Source organism: Rutilus rutilus (assembly GCF_951802725.1).
Source record: "Rutilus rutilus genome assembly, chromosome: 4".
Lineage (NCBI taxonomy): Eukaryota > Metazoa > Chordata > Actinopteri > Cypriniformes > Leuciscidae > Rutilus > Rutilus rutilus.
In genome coordinates this window covers 24071554-24084196 of record NC_140212.1, presented here as the reverse complement: position 1 = coordinate 24084196, position 12643 = coordinate 24071554, and the positions used below count along the sequence as shown (strand labels likewise).

The following is a 12643-nucleotide window of genomic DNA, read 5'->3' as shown; positions in this document are numbered from 1 at the left end:
TACATATGCATCAATGGCATGTACATCCTTTCCCTAACAATGAATCAATTCAATAATTGTTAGAACTGACACAGTAGTTAACATGCAAAATGCCTTGAGAGAGAGTGATCATTCATATCAATATACCTGATGTATTCCAATATCGCTCATCATTTGGAAACAGCAATTGGCAATCTGTATAATTGTATCAATTTAGAGGCAAATAAGGTTTTTGAAAATGTATGTGAAGCATTTCTTATGTGGCAGTAAACATACTGTTATACATACAAACATACAACTTACTGTTGCCTCAACTTCATGTTGATGTAGACCCAATGATATGAAGTCAGAGCGTTTTAGCGTGGTTGTGCCAACATTCACTAATGGCTCATCTGGAGTCCTCATTGTGTCCAGGACATAATCAAGCTTGAAACAATGTTCAGATATTCTCAAATATTATTTATCAATGAATAAAATTACAATAATTTATTTTGGTTGTATATTTTCTAAACATTCATACCAGTGCCTTCTGACCAGCATGTAAAGTGAAGTTCCATGGTACTTTTGTAGTACAGATGTTGTCCAGTGATGTCAGATATTTACATTCATCACCACATACCTGAAATGTTTCGGCTATACAGAAAACAAGATTAAGCACCACTCCAGGACATTTCAGGTAACGACTGCCCATCCTCCTGAGAAAATATGTGTTAATGCCACAAAAAGAATGTAAGGGTTAGAAAAAAAAGGCCATAACCCATCACATTAAAGACATTGTGTTTGTAAATAGGTTTTACATTGAAAATACCTTCCATTTCTACCAGGTTAGAACTCCGATATGTAAAGTTAGGCGTTTGTACAATTTTCAAATAGCATAATAAAGTATGCACCATTCACCAACACTTCATGTTTCAATGAAAATGTGATTACCTGAGGCGGCCCAAATTTTCTGAAACACCTTATCGTAAGCGTGTCTTGATTTCATCTCACGGGAAATTCTGAGAAGAAGATCATTACGAGATCCTGTGGCATCTAAGCCACACTCTCTACATAGCTTTCGTATAACTCCCACCTAGTCTACAAAGTAAGACAAAGAACAGCATGTCAATATAAAATAGTACTGTTAGAAAAAGATTAAATTAGGTAAGATTAATTTAAATTTAGTCCGTAATGCACCAAACTGTAAGTATGTTTTAAGTATGCTTTGTTGATTAAATACAGACATACCTTTTGTTTAGAAAGCTCATCTGTCAGGCGCTCCTCAGTGACTGTGATCTCTTGCACTTCAGCTACAGATTTCGAAGCATGTACTTTAGCAAACTCTGTATTGAGTACAATATCTAACCTTGTGCGTGGACCGATCCATGGAGCCCAAAAGTGGTAAGTTGGTGGGACCAAAAATGGATTGTGTTTTGAACCTTCACAGAATTCCAGAAAGAGTTATTTGTTAATACATCTTGGATTATTATGCAAATGGTATTGGTATCATAAGGCTCTTAGGCTGTAATTACTTTTTACAAATCCACGACCAATCATATCCATAGCCAGTGCGTCCCAAAACATGTCAGTATCCACTTCCCCGTTGTAACTCTCAGGAGGATCTTCCAGATCACTTACTGAAATAGTAAAGAAGAGAAACATTATTATTATTTTTTTTTATTATTCACAAAAAAAAGCTGACAACAGTTGCACCAGTACATTAAGCAGACATATTCTTACTTGACAAATGAAAGGCACCCTTTTTGTGCAAATCCATTATGACCACAGCAGGGTGATCACCACAGGTCACACAGGAATAGTTGTAGTCGTGGTCTGTGAGGGCCTCAAAGTGCAGATATGCATGAAGCACTGCATCCTTTGAGGGGAACTTAACTCCTGTGTTAAGCTGAAGGTAATCTACTGCTCTGCCTCTGCTGACTGCTGTATGGACCTTGTTTAGGGTAGGGTTAGGTTTAGGGTAGGGTTATTGTGTTATCTAAAACAATAGCTGAATTTTGGTATTTGTTTAGGTTTGTAAATGGGTCACAACAAAACATTTTTTGAAATGTGTTATAAATCAACATAGTGATTATGACAAGCATGGTGGGCTAAAGCCATGTGATTGCCGGGACCGGTGATGACGCTCATCAATCACACACCGTTCTCGTGCCGCTCTCATGGCTCTCGTAAGCCATGCTTGTCACATTGATATCAAAAGACATTACCTGAAGTAGGTTTCTCAATGAGACACACAAGGGCAGGTCTAGCAATATGTGGTCACTGAAATTGTGCACACCATCTTTCCACTCTTGATAACGGTAACACAAGTCACAGACCGGGCAACGTTTGCAGTAAGTGGAAACATCTAGAGGTTGGATGATTCAACATTAATTTTGTACTGAGAAACATGTTTACGTATAAGGCACATTTGTTAGAGTGTGACATCATAAAATCTGGTGTATAGAATTTTAACCTACCTTCAATAATGCCAAAGCTGGTGAGGATTCTCGCTTTGTCAGTGATGAGGGCTGGTTCACTGAGAGGCACATTCCCTGGACACCTCCAGGGAGGTGTAATGGGTACATGGGTAAGGAGATACATGGGTACATGGGTAAATTAAATGTTTTTTAAAGTCTTCCTTACGCAGCAGCATAGACTGACAATAGATGCAGTGGTAATGGAGTTGAGCCCTACACCCTAAGCCACATCAGTGAATAGTGTATCCTGTAACAAGAAAATAAACTCAGTTAAGTATTGGGCCATGAAAATAGCCTCTGTTAACCCTCCTATTGTGTTTCCGGTCGAAAGTTTTCTCTAACAAAAAAAATGATTTAATCTGACTGTTATAAGTTTTTATGACTTTGTCCACACATGCCATCTGAACAAAAAAATATATTTGGACAATTTTCATAACATTTTATTTAACTTTTATAAATCTATGGTGATCCCAGGTCAAAAATGACCGGTCATTAGAAATTAATGGGGAAGACTACGATAAGCTTATAAAATTGAGTTCAGGCACATGCCTGTTTATCTGATGACACAATTTGACAAAAAAGAAAAACTTGTGATAAGTAGCAAAATATGTTTAGTCAGAGTATTTGTTTTAGTCAAAATAATTTATACATTATGCTAAAAAAGATTTTTATGAGCTTAACGTACACCATAAATAACAAATAGAAGTTAAAAAATCTATCACAAAAATATACATTGATAAAAAACTCTATCACAAAAATAGGTGATAATATGTATTATTATGAATCTATAACCTGATATAATAGTGCGGTCCTTTTTGGGACGGGAACACAACATATGAAATTAACACAACAGGAGAGTCAAAATTATATCTGTTAAGGACCTAATAACGATGACAATTGTCTGACTCTACGGTTCGATGTAACTAAAAACTATAATTTTTGATAGTAAAGAATATTTTAGTATAAGCCTAGTTACAGTTTACGTTAGTTTGTTATAGCCATACGTTACTTATCGATAACTACATTTCCCGCGGAATACAATAGCTTTCTAAAGTTGGCTAACTTAAAGTTAGCTTCGGCTCACCCTCATGTTGAACTGCTCGGTTTAGATGTAATTGAAGAAGGCACTTGAGGTGACTTTCTCCGGACGGTTTATAATAACGTATCAAGCAGAACAGACAGTGATATTGGTCACAACAAGATGAACATTTAGAATAATTAGGGAAATTATTCCCTTCCAGTGCCGTAATATGCATCTCGTACTCGTAGACAAAACTCCCTCTAACTCTTTCTCAATATTCGCATGTAAAACAAATATTTTGGTAAAACCAAAATGCACGGGTAAAACTGCTGTAGTGAAACTGCTCATGCGCAGGTAAAACTGCTGTAGTGAAACTGCTCATGCGCAGGTAAAACTGCTGTAGTGAAACTGCGCATGCGCGGGGTGAAACTGCTGGGGTGAAACTGCTGGGGTGAAACTGTGGCTCTGTGGCTCTGCAGTCAGACCCTTCTCCAGAACTGTGCACTGTTTGTTTATTGGCAGGTGATGGAGTCAGTCGCGTCGCAGCATCTTTCGGCTGTGAGTAACGCAGGACGGCGGTGTAAAGTTAGAGGTTCCCCCGCAGAGGCGAGTCCGTCTCCGGCACGGGAACCAGCGCTGATCCGGTGGATACTGGACAACAGACCGGTTGATTACACTTGAATTACTTGAATGTTTAGGCCTAAAATTTTAATTTTTACTTCAAAAATGTTTGTTACATGAGTTTAAATGTAGGCAATATTGTATACGTGTTAAAATTGTATATAATATGCTGTATTGCTGTAGGCTACTCATCGACAATAAAGGCCAATGTCATGTAGTTATAAAAGTGGTTGTATGGAATATTTTTACAAAGGTTTAGAGGAAATTAAAAAGTTAATATTACTCGCATATAAACAGTTAATAGGTAATATTACTTATAAATATTTGTTTTTAAATATGTATAAGTAATATAAGTTTATATAAGTTAACTTATAAATATAAGTAATATTTATATACTTATTATATAAATAATATATACCCCCCCCTTCCCTGTACCAAATGCAGTTACTCAGATCTATTTTTTTTTTTTTACTTATATTTACTTAGTTAATACAGTGTATGTAATTTATTTCACTGCTTAAAAATGTAATCAATATTCTAAGTGTAAGAATGTTGCACCAAAAAGTTTTTAGAGTGCATCACCACCAGAGTTCATGTCACATATACAAAAACATATTCCAGCCAATTTTCAACATTTTAATCACTGTTCTAGAAACGTAATTGACTCAACTTTGTTCATTTGCAATAATATGTTATGATTTGTTCACAAACAACAGGCCCAGACAGTTCACAATTAATGTAAATACGCAGTCTTACAATGTCATTGCTTTTCAACTGCTCTTTCAAATCCTGTAGGAAAATGAACAGTCCTCATAAAGGTCAGTGATATTCTGACAGTAATCCTCGAACCGGCTTCTGCACTGTACAATTTAAAAATTTGCCAACTGCATATAAGTGAATCAGATGTTGGTCATCAAAACATGAAATCTGTATGAAACACAAACAAATTACACAAAATGTGTATAAATTCTATATGACTTTAATTTGACTAGTATATGATTCAATATAAGAACTTTAAATGATTTATATATGAATATCAGTTATTTTCTACTAATACCATACACATTTGCATACTTTTGTCATGTAAAACTCATATAAGACTTTTTACAGTATTCATATATAACGCAAAAATCCCCTACAAGTTGTATGTGTGCTATTTAGTATGAAATGGGCCATAATCGGTCTGATTTTGTATAGGACATGTATTGGCCTTACATGAAACACAGAAGGTAAATCTGGCCGATTGTTGTAAGAGTATTTAGGACTAGAAGTGTGGTGATGGGGTGGTGGAGGGATGCTGTTAAACTGTCAACGAACGGAGGTAAGTTTGCTGTTTATAATACACCTCTTGACTCGTTGATTGGGTTGATTAACAGAGTGTGCTCCACTAATGTCTAATTAGGTTTAATTATCTGAACGTGTTCCTCCCGAACTTTGTTAATAAAACATCATTTCTGTTTTGGATGTAGTTAAAAGGCTGATTAGTGACCTCTGTGTCACTAATCAGTGTGCAATTTCTCTTTACTTACATTCACAATCCCGACCATCCAAAAGTCAAATTAACAAAGGATGTGGGAACAACTGATTTATGTATTTCTCAGTTTTTAATATCTGTTGTTTATATTTTCCATTAATTTTTAGCGGAAGAGGTAAAAGTCGTCAAGGTTCCAAAGAATCTGACTGAAGCAGGCTTTCAGGAATTTTTGAGGGCAATTTATCCACAACTTGAAAGCATAAACTTTGACCTTTGCAAAGTGAGTAGACATCGGGTTGTGGTCCCACTGACTCAATGCACTCCCCAAGCCATTAGGTCAAGTGGAGTGTTAGGGCGCTCCACACTGTACATTCGTCCAAAGGTGAGGTACAGGTAGTTTCCAGAGTTAAAATGTTCTCTGTAAATGTCTTATTATAATTTAAATGTTTTCATATTTCGTAGCATGACATTAACACAGACGGTAAGAGTGGCATCACAGAGGTGATTTCTTTGGTAAGGTTCTGAACAAAAGTACAAGGTATTTAATTTGTATTAAGAACAGTTTATCTATGAAATTGCAAACCAAAAAAGACTATCATACGGACTGTGTAAGAATTGTTAAATTAGGAAATGTCGGACAGTCTGGTTGGGGAGCACCCAGACCCTGAGAGGACAAAGGACCTCTCTGGAAATTACCATTTGAACTCACCATTTGTGAGGCAAAGTCACACCTCAGAACACATCTCTCCCCCTCTTCCTCACTCCCCCTCTCACATGCTGAGACCACATGTAAATCACCCAAGAAAATGTATAGTTTAATGTGAATGATTATCACAGAGTATTTTTCATGTTTGGTATCATTTAAAATGTCACAGTGCGACTGGTACAAATGTCTCGTTTCCAAATAAGTAAAACAAAAGGTAATAAGGTTTTTGAGAATTTATGGATAACTAGCACACAAGGAGGGGTTGGCCTCTAGACAAATGGTCTCCCTACACCCAAAGGTGTAACCTCTGAATGCAAATTTTAAAAGATGTTTGCAAGTGAAAGAGGTCCTGGCTATTTAATGAAATGCAGCAGGGAATTCGGAGCCTTTTCTGTAACTCAGATTCGCCCGTGAGGCTGAGAGAGAGAGATCTCTCAGCCTCATGTATTTCTTAATGTTGGGTATGCACCTCTTTTCTTTATTCCAGAGAATTTGATGTTTTGTATCGATTATCTTTGAATTGATTATGAAATTGGCATGATACATTTACCTGACATAATAAATTGTTACATTTGATTATTCTAACTGACTTTGACATTATTTTCATTTGAAGAGTTAAAAGGAATAGGCAAGGCAAGGCAAGGCAAGTTTATTTATATAGCACATTTCATACACAATGGCAATTCAAAGTGCTTTACATAGAAGAAATTAAAATAATAAAAAGAAATAAGAATAGTTAAAACAGTTTAGAAGAATACAAAATAAAATACAGTACAAACAGTCGGACGAACATTGGCACAGTGCTCATTCAGTAAATGCATAGTTAAACAGATGTGTTTTGAGTCTGGATTTGAATGTGACTACAGTAGGAGCACATCTGATCTCCTCTGGAAGCTGGTTCCAGCTGCGGCTGGCATAATAGCTAAAAGCGGACTCGCCATGCTTAGAGTGAACCCTTGGTATTTCTAGCTGATATGATCCTAATGATCTGAGTGATCTGTTGGGTTTATATTCAGTGAGCATATCTGCAATGTATTGAGGTCCTAGGCCATTGAATGATTTATATACCAGTAATAATACTTTAAAATCAATCCTAAATTTAACTGGGAGCCAGTGTAAAGACCTGAGGACTGGTGTGATATGTTCATATTTTCTGGTTCTGCTCAGAATCCTGGTGGCAGCGTTCTGTATGAGCTGCAACTGTCTTATGGTCTTTTTGGGAAGGCCAGTGAGGAGTCCATTACAATAATCCACCCTGCTGGTGATGAAAGCATGAACAAGTTTCTCTAAGTCTTGTCTGGAAACAAAGCATCTTATTCTTGCTATATTTTTCAGATGATAGTATGCTGATTTAGTTATTGCTTTGACATGACTACTGAAACTAAGGTCTGACTCTAGTGTCACACCAAGATTCCTGACTTGATGTTTAGTTGTTTGACCCCTAGAGTGAAGGTATGCGTTCACCTTGAGAACTTCATCTTTGTTTCCAAACGCAATGACTTCAGTTTTGTCTTTGTTTAACTGAAGAAAGTTTTGACACATCCAACTGTTAACTTCATCAATGCATTGGCATAGGGAGTCAATGGGGCTGTAATCGTTAGGCGATAGGGCTAAGTAGAGCTGTGTGTCGTCTGCATAGCTGTGGTAAGCAATTTGGTTCTTTCTCATTATTTGGCTCATTGGGAGCATATACAGGTTGAACAGGAGTGGTGCAAGAATTGAGCCTTGAGGGACTCCGCATGTCATGGATGTCCACTCAGACTTATGGTCTCCTATACTCACATAATAACCTCTCCCATCTAAGTATGACCTGAACCATTTTAGGACTATCCCAGAAAGCCCCACCCAGTTTTCCAGCCTGTCCAGAAGTATGTTGTGATCGACAGTGTCAAATGCAGCACTGAGGTCGAGTAGCACCAGCACCGATAATTTGCCTGAGTCAGTATTTAAGCGAATATCGTTTATTATCTTTATGAGCGCTGTCTCTGTGCTGTGGTGCGGTCGGAAACCAGATTGAAAATTGTCAAAGTATCCATTCGAGCTTAAGAATTTGTTCAGCTGATTGAAGACAACTTTTTCAATGATCTTGCCTATGAAAGGAAGATTTGAGATCGGTCTATAGTTGCTTAATATGGTCTTATCCAGATTGCTCTTTTTCAGGAGGGGCTTGACAACTGCAGTTTTTAGGGAGTTTGGAAAACTCCCAGAGAGAAGTGAAGCATTTACCACTTCTAGAAGATCTGCTTCTAAACTGTTTAACACACTTTTGAAAAACGATGTGGGAAGTGTGTCAAGAGCACAGGTTGATGTTTTAAGGTGCTGTACGGTTTCTTCCAAAATTTTGCCATCAATTTCTTTGAAATCAGACATAGTAACCACTTTCTCAGGTGGTTTGATCTGTCTGACCCCAGCGTAACTCAAGGATGTGCTGATCACCTTTCTGATATTATTGATTTTCTCAGAGAAGAAAGAAGCAAACTCACTGCACTTGCTGTCTGAGAGCATTTCACTGGGAATCTGGCTTGGGGGGTTTGTCAGTCTCTCTACAGTAGCAAAAAGAGTGCGTGTGTTGTTTAAATTGCTGTTTATAATATTTGAGAAGAAAGTCTGTCTAGCTTTGCCTAGTTCCATATTGAAAGCATGAAGGCTGTCTTTGTAGATGTTATAATGGACTACAAGTTTTGTCTTCCGCCACATGCGCTCTACTTTTCTGCATTGTCTTTTCATATTTTGCACTGCTGTTGAGTTTCTCCAAGGTGCCTTTTGTCTGCCACTCTTCTTCCTGACTTTAACAGGAGCAATATCATCAATTACACCTTTAACTTTTGAGTTAAAAGAATCAAGGAGAAAATCAACAGAGTCTGCAGATATGCTTGGTGTTAAGGATATAGCCTTCATAAATAGGACACTAGTGTTCTCATTTAAGCATCTCTTCTTGACAGACACAGATCTAGCTTCAGTGGCAGGAGAGATCAATATATCAAAGAAAATACAGAAATGATCAGACAGTGCTACATCCTTAATAACAATCGATGAAATGTTTAGACCCTTACTGATGAGTAAATCTAAAGTGTGTCCACGATTGTGTGTGGGTCCATGTACATGCTGAGTCAGATCAAAAGTTTTTAAAACAGTTTTGATTTCTTTTGCCATATTGTTTTCTCCATTATCTATATGGATGTTAAAATCTCCAGCAATGGCAAAACAGTCAAACTCTGAGGTAATTGTTGATAACAGTTCTGTAAAGTCCTCAGCAAAGGCTGGAGAGTATTTTGGAGGCCTGTAAATAATGAAAAGTAAAATGCGTGGAGCACCTTTTAACACAATACCCAGATATTCGAAAGACAAGTAATTCCCAAATGATATTTGCTTACATTGATAGATATCTTTAAAAAGAGCAGCTAGACCCCCACCTCTCTTAACAGCTCTGCAGACACTCATAAAAGTAAAGTTAGGAGGGGCTGCTTCATTGAGGATTGTTGCACTGCAGCTGTCTTCTAGCCAGGTTTCATTTAGAAGCATAAAATCCAGGTTGTTTGTGGTTATTAAGTCGTTGACTAGAAGTGATTTATTTTTAAGTGAGCGAATGTTTAAAAGAGCTAACTTAACAGACTTACTTTTCCCCACAGCAATATTAGTTTGACGTGTAATAGGCACCAGATTAGTTGGGTTTGCTGTACGGCTATTGAAGGCCTTAGACTTTCTATCATGTAATAGAACAGCAATAGAGAAAGATACAGGCACACTGGGTTCCCGCTTGTTTTGTAAACATTTGAGAAAGTTACTGTTATCAAAACGGGGACCCGACACATATCACTGAGAGCTGGTATCAGTTGTTTTTGGTTCACCTCGAGCAGAAGGAGGAGGGTGTGGGCCCTGGCGTTGTGGCAGAGGCCGAAGAGCTCTCACAGGAGGAGGGGGAGGGCGAGGGCGAGCTGGGCCCGCAGGCTTTGGTGGTAGTGGTGCCTGTCTTTTTTTAGTTGGTATCTGGGGGCTTGCAGCAAAAGAGTGGGATAGTCTGGTTCCAGCATGCACCAGTTCTTCCATTTTCTGTGAGAAGCAGAGTAGTGGCGTTGCAGGGGAGAGGGAGAAAGTGTCTGGTGAAAGGGGCTGTTGCTCTGGTGTTATCGGAGGCTGTAATATGCTGTCCTGGCTTCCCTGGCTGTTTTCCAGGAAGTCGTCCTTGGGTGCTGAATCTTCAAGCAGTTCTAATGTGTCTGTCTGTGGTGAGCTCTGTGGGCAGGGCTCAGCTGAGATTGTGTCCGTGAGCAGAGGTTGTTGTGGCGGAGTGGTGTTATCATGTCCATTTTGCTGCTGAAGTGAAGTCCCGTGGTCATTCATACTGTGTCCAGGTGTGTGTGTGCCATTCAGATTGAGTGGATTGGCACAAACCGCAGAAGGATGATTTAGGGAGAAGTAGATATTGTCCTTTAACACTCTTGAACCAAGTTTGTTTGGGTGATGGCCGTCCCGATGAAACAGTTGTCGTTGACTCCAGAAAAGATTGAAATTGTCAATGAAGTTCACTGCTTTTATATTGCAGGTTTTTTGCAGCCATGTATTAAGCCCAAGCAACCGTGAAAACCTGTTTGTTCCTCTTGCTGGGAGTGGTCCACTGATGAATGTTTGAACTTTCAGTCTTTTAAGTGTTTCAAAAAGTTCATTGAAATCCTTCTTAAGGAGTTCTGACTGCTCTTTATGAATATCATTCTTCCCCACATGTATAATGAGTCGATTTGCAGTCTTATGTTTCATCAGAATGTTCTGAAGTTCCCTGTTTATATCAGAAGTTGTTGCTTGTGGAAGGCAGCACGTAGTTGTATCCCTGCTGCTAATGTTTCTGATTATGGAGTCCCCCACTATCAGAGTCCTGGGCTCGGCTGCGCTCTGAGCTGAGTGCCGCTGTCTGCTCGACCTTGAGCGCCAGTTAGCACCAGTGTTAGCTACTGGCCCATTCAGTCTGTGTTCGATCACATTCATCACATTTGTGGATTCCTCATTTACATTCATTAGTACTTCAAATCTGTTCTCAAGATGTATAGGCGGTGGTAGGAGGCCAGTGTTTGCAATCCTTGTCAGAGCTGTATCTGGGGTAGAGGATGCTACTGCGGTAATATGTGATGCTCGTGACAATCTGATGTCTCGAGTGCCTTTGGGTTTAGCTCCCTGTTTGTGCCATCGATTAGTAAGTCGATCGGCTTGTTTCTCTACCTGTCGAGGAGTACTAGTTTCATGGGACTCACCGGTATGCTGAGGGTGTCCATGACGAAGCTCTGTTGTGTGCTCCGTCTGGTTTGGTGGTCCCGTAAATAACTTTGTTTCTAGAACTGCAATCCTTTGTAAAAGTCTGTGGCAGTTAGTGCAGCAAGTAGATTCCAGAAGAGGCATTTTCTCTTATCCTTGTAGGCAGTTGTGTTTTCCTTTCCCGGTATGTAAGCTGGTCGGGTAAAAGAATTCTCAGTTTTTGTAGTAATCCAAACTTTGTCGTATGAGCACTGTGCTGATTTGCTGAAGTTAAAATTAGGTGATAAAAGGAAATAAAATAAAGGAAATCAAATATAGAAAAAATAGGAGATAAAATGTAAAAGCGATAGAGCAAAGCGCGGAGCAGTAAGCAAGAGCGTCCTAACAGTGGTAGTGTACTATTGAGAAAATGAAAGCAAATCTCAGAGTGACAATTTTCAACAGTGACAATTTGTTTGAATAGTCAAACATTCGCTCATAATTAATGATCCACAGATATCATTAAAACGTACTCGGTTACCTAATGTAACCTCGGTTCTCTCTAGAAGAGAGAACGAGTTTGCGTAAGTTGCTTACGCTACGGGAAAGTCATCTTTTCTCGAGATATGAAGCCAGAAAAGTATCCTTAATTTTTGTATTTATTGTCAACGCAGTGGAGCAGCTAGCAGACCTAGAGCGGCTGTCTAGCGCGCTCATGAGGGCGCACGCGCCCTTACATGTCAGAGCACGCCAGAATGGGCGTGGCTTTAGTGTATATAAGGACGGGCTCGGGTGCTGCTTCCCTGGTTTTCATTCGACTGAGCGAAATCAGCTCGAGGCGCGAGCACGGCAGGTTACGCAATACTCGTTCCCTCTTCTAGAGTGTAGCGACAATCACTTTCGGGGAATAATTAACTCAAATGAAGTGAATATTCATGAGTCTATGAATATGATTTGCTTATCGCTTACAATTATTTTATTACCCAAAGAGGGAATATTTAATAATTTAAGGGTAACCTTTACCAGAATTAATTTCAGTTATCTGAACAATCTGTTCGTCCCGCGAACTGGATGCTAGACTTCCTTATCAAATATCAATAAAAGTACCCTTCTTACAAACTCCAAGAAATATTAATCTTCTGATCAGGAAAAACAATATCCTC

General features: G+C 38.8%; 2 long non-coding RNA genes across 2 annotated transcripts; both read right to left on the bottom strand.

The window, feature by feature from the left end:
* Nucleotides 1-919: 919 nt before the first annotated feature.
* LOC311290065 lies at nucleotides 920-1592 on the bottom strand. Its single transcript, XR_014627301.1, has 3 exons — nucleotides 1491-1592; nucleotides 1207-1397; nucleotides 920-1056 (listed from the first exon to the last, which is right to left on the bottom strand). It is a non-coding gene; the product is annotated as an uncharacterized lncRNA (long non-coding RNA).
* A 248-nt stretch (nucleotides 1593-1840) lies between these two features.
* Nucleotides 1841-2539, bottom strand: LOC311289887. The gene is made up of 3 exons (XR_014627235.1): nucleotides 2436-2539; nucleotides 2184-2323; nucleotides 1841-1909 (listed from the first exon to the last, which is right to left on the bottom strand). It is a non-coding gene; the product is annotated as an uncharacterized lncRNA (long non-coding RNA).
* Nucleotides 2540-12643: the final 10104 nt, after the last annotated feature.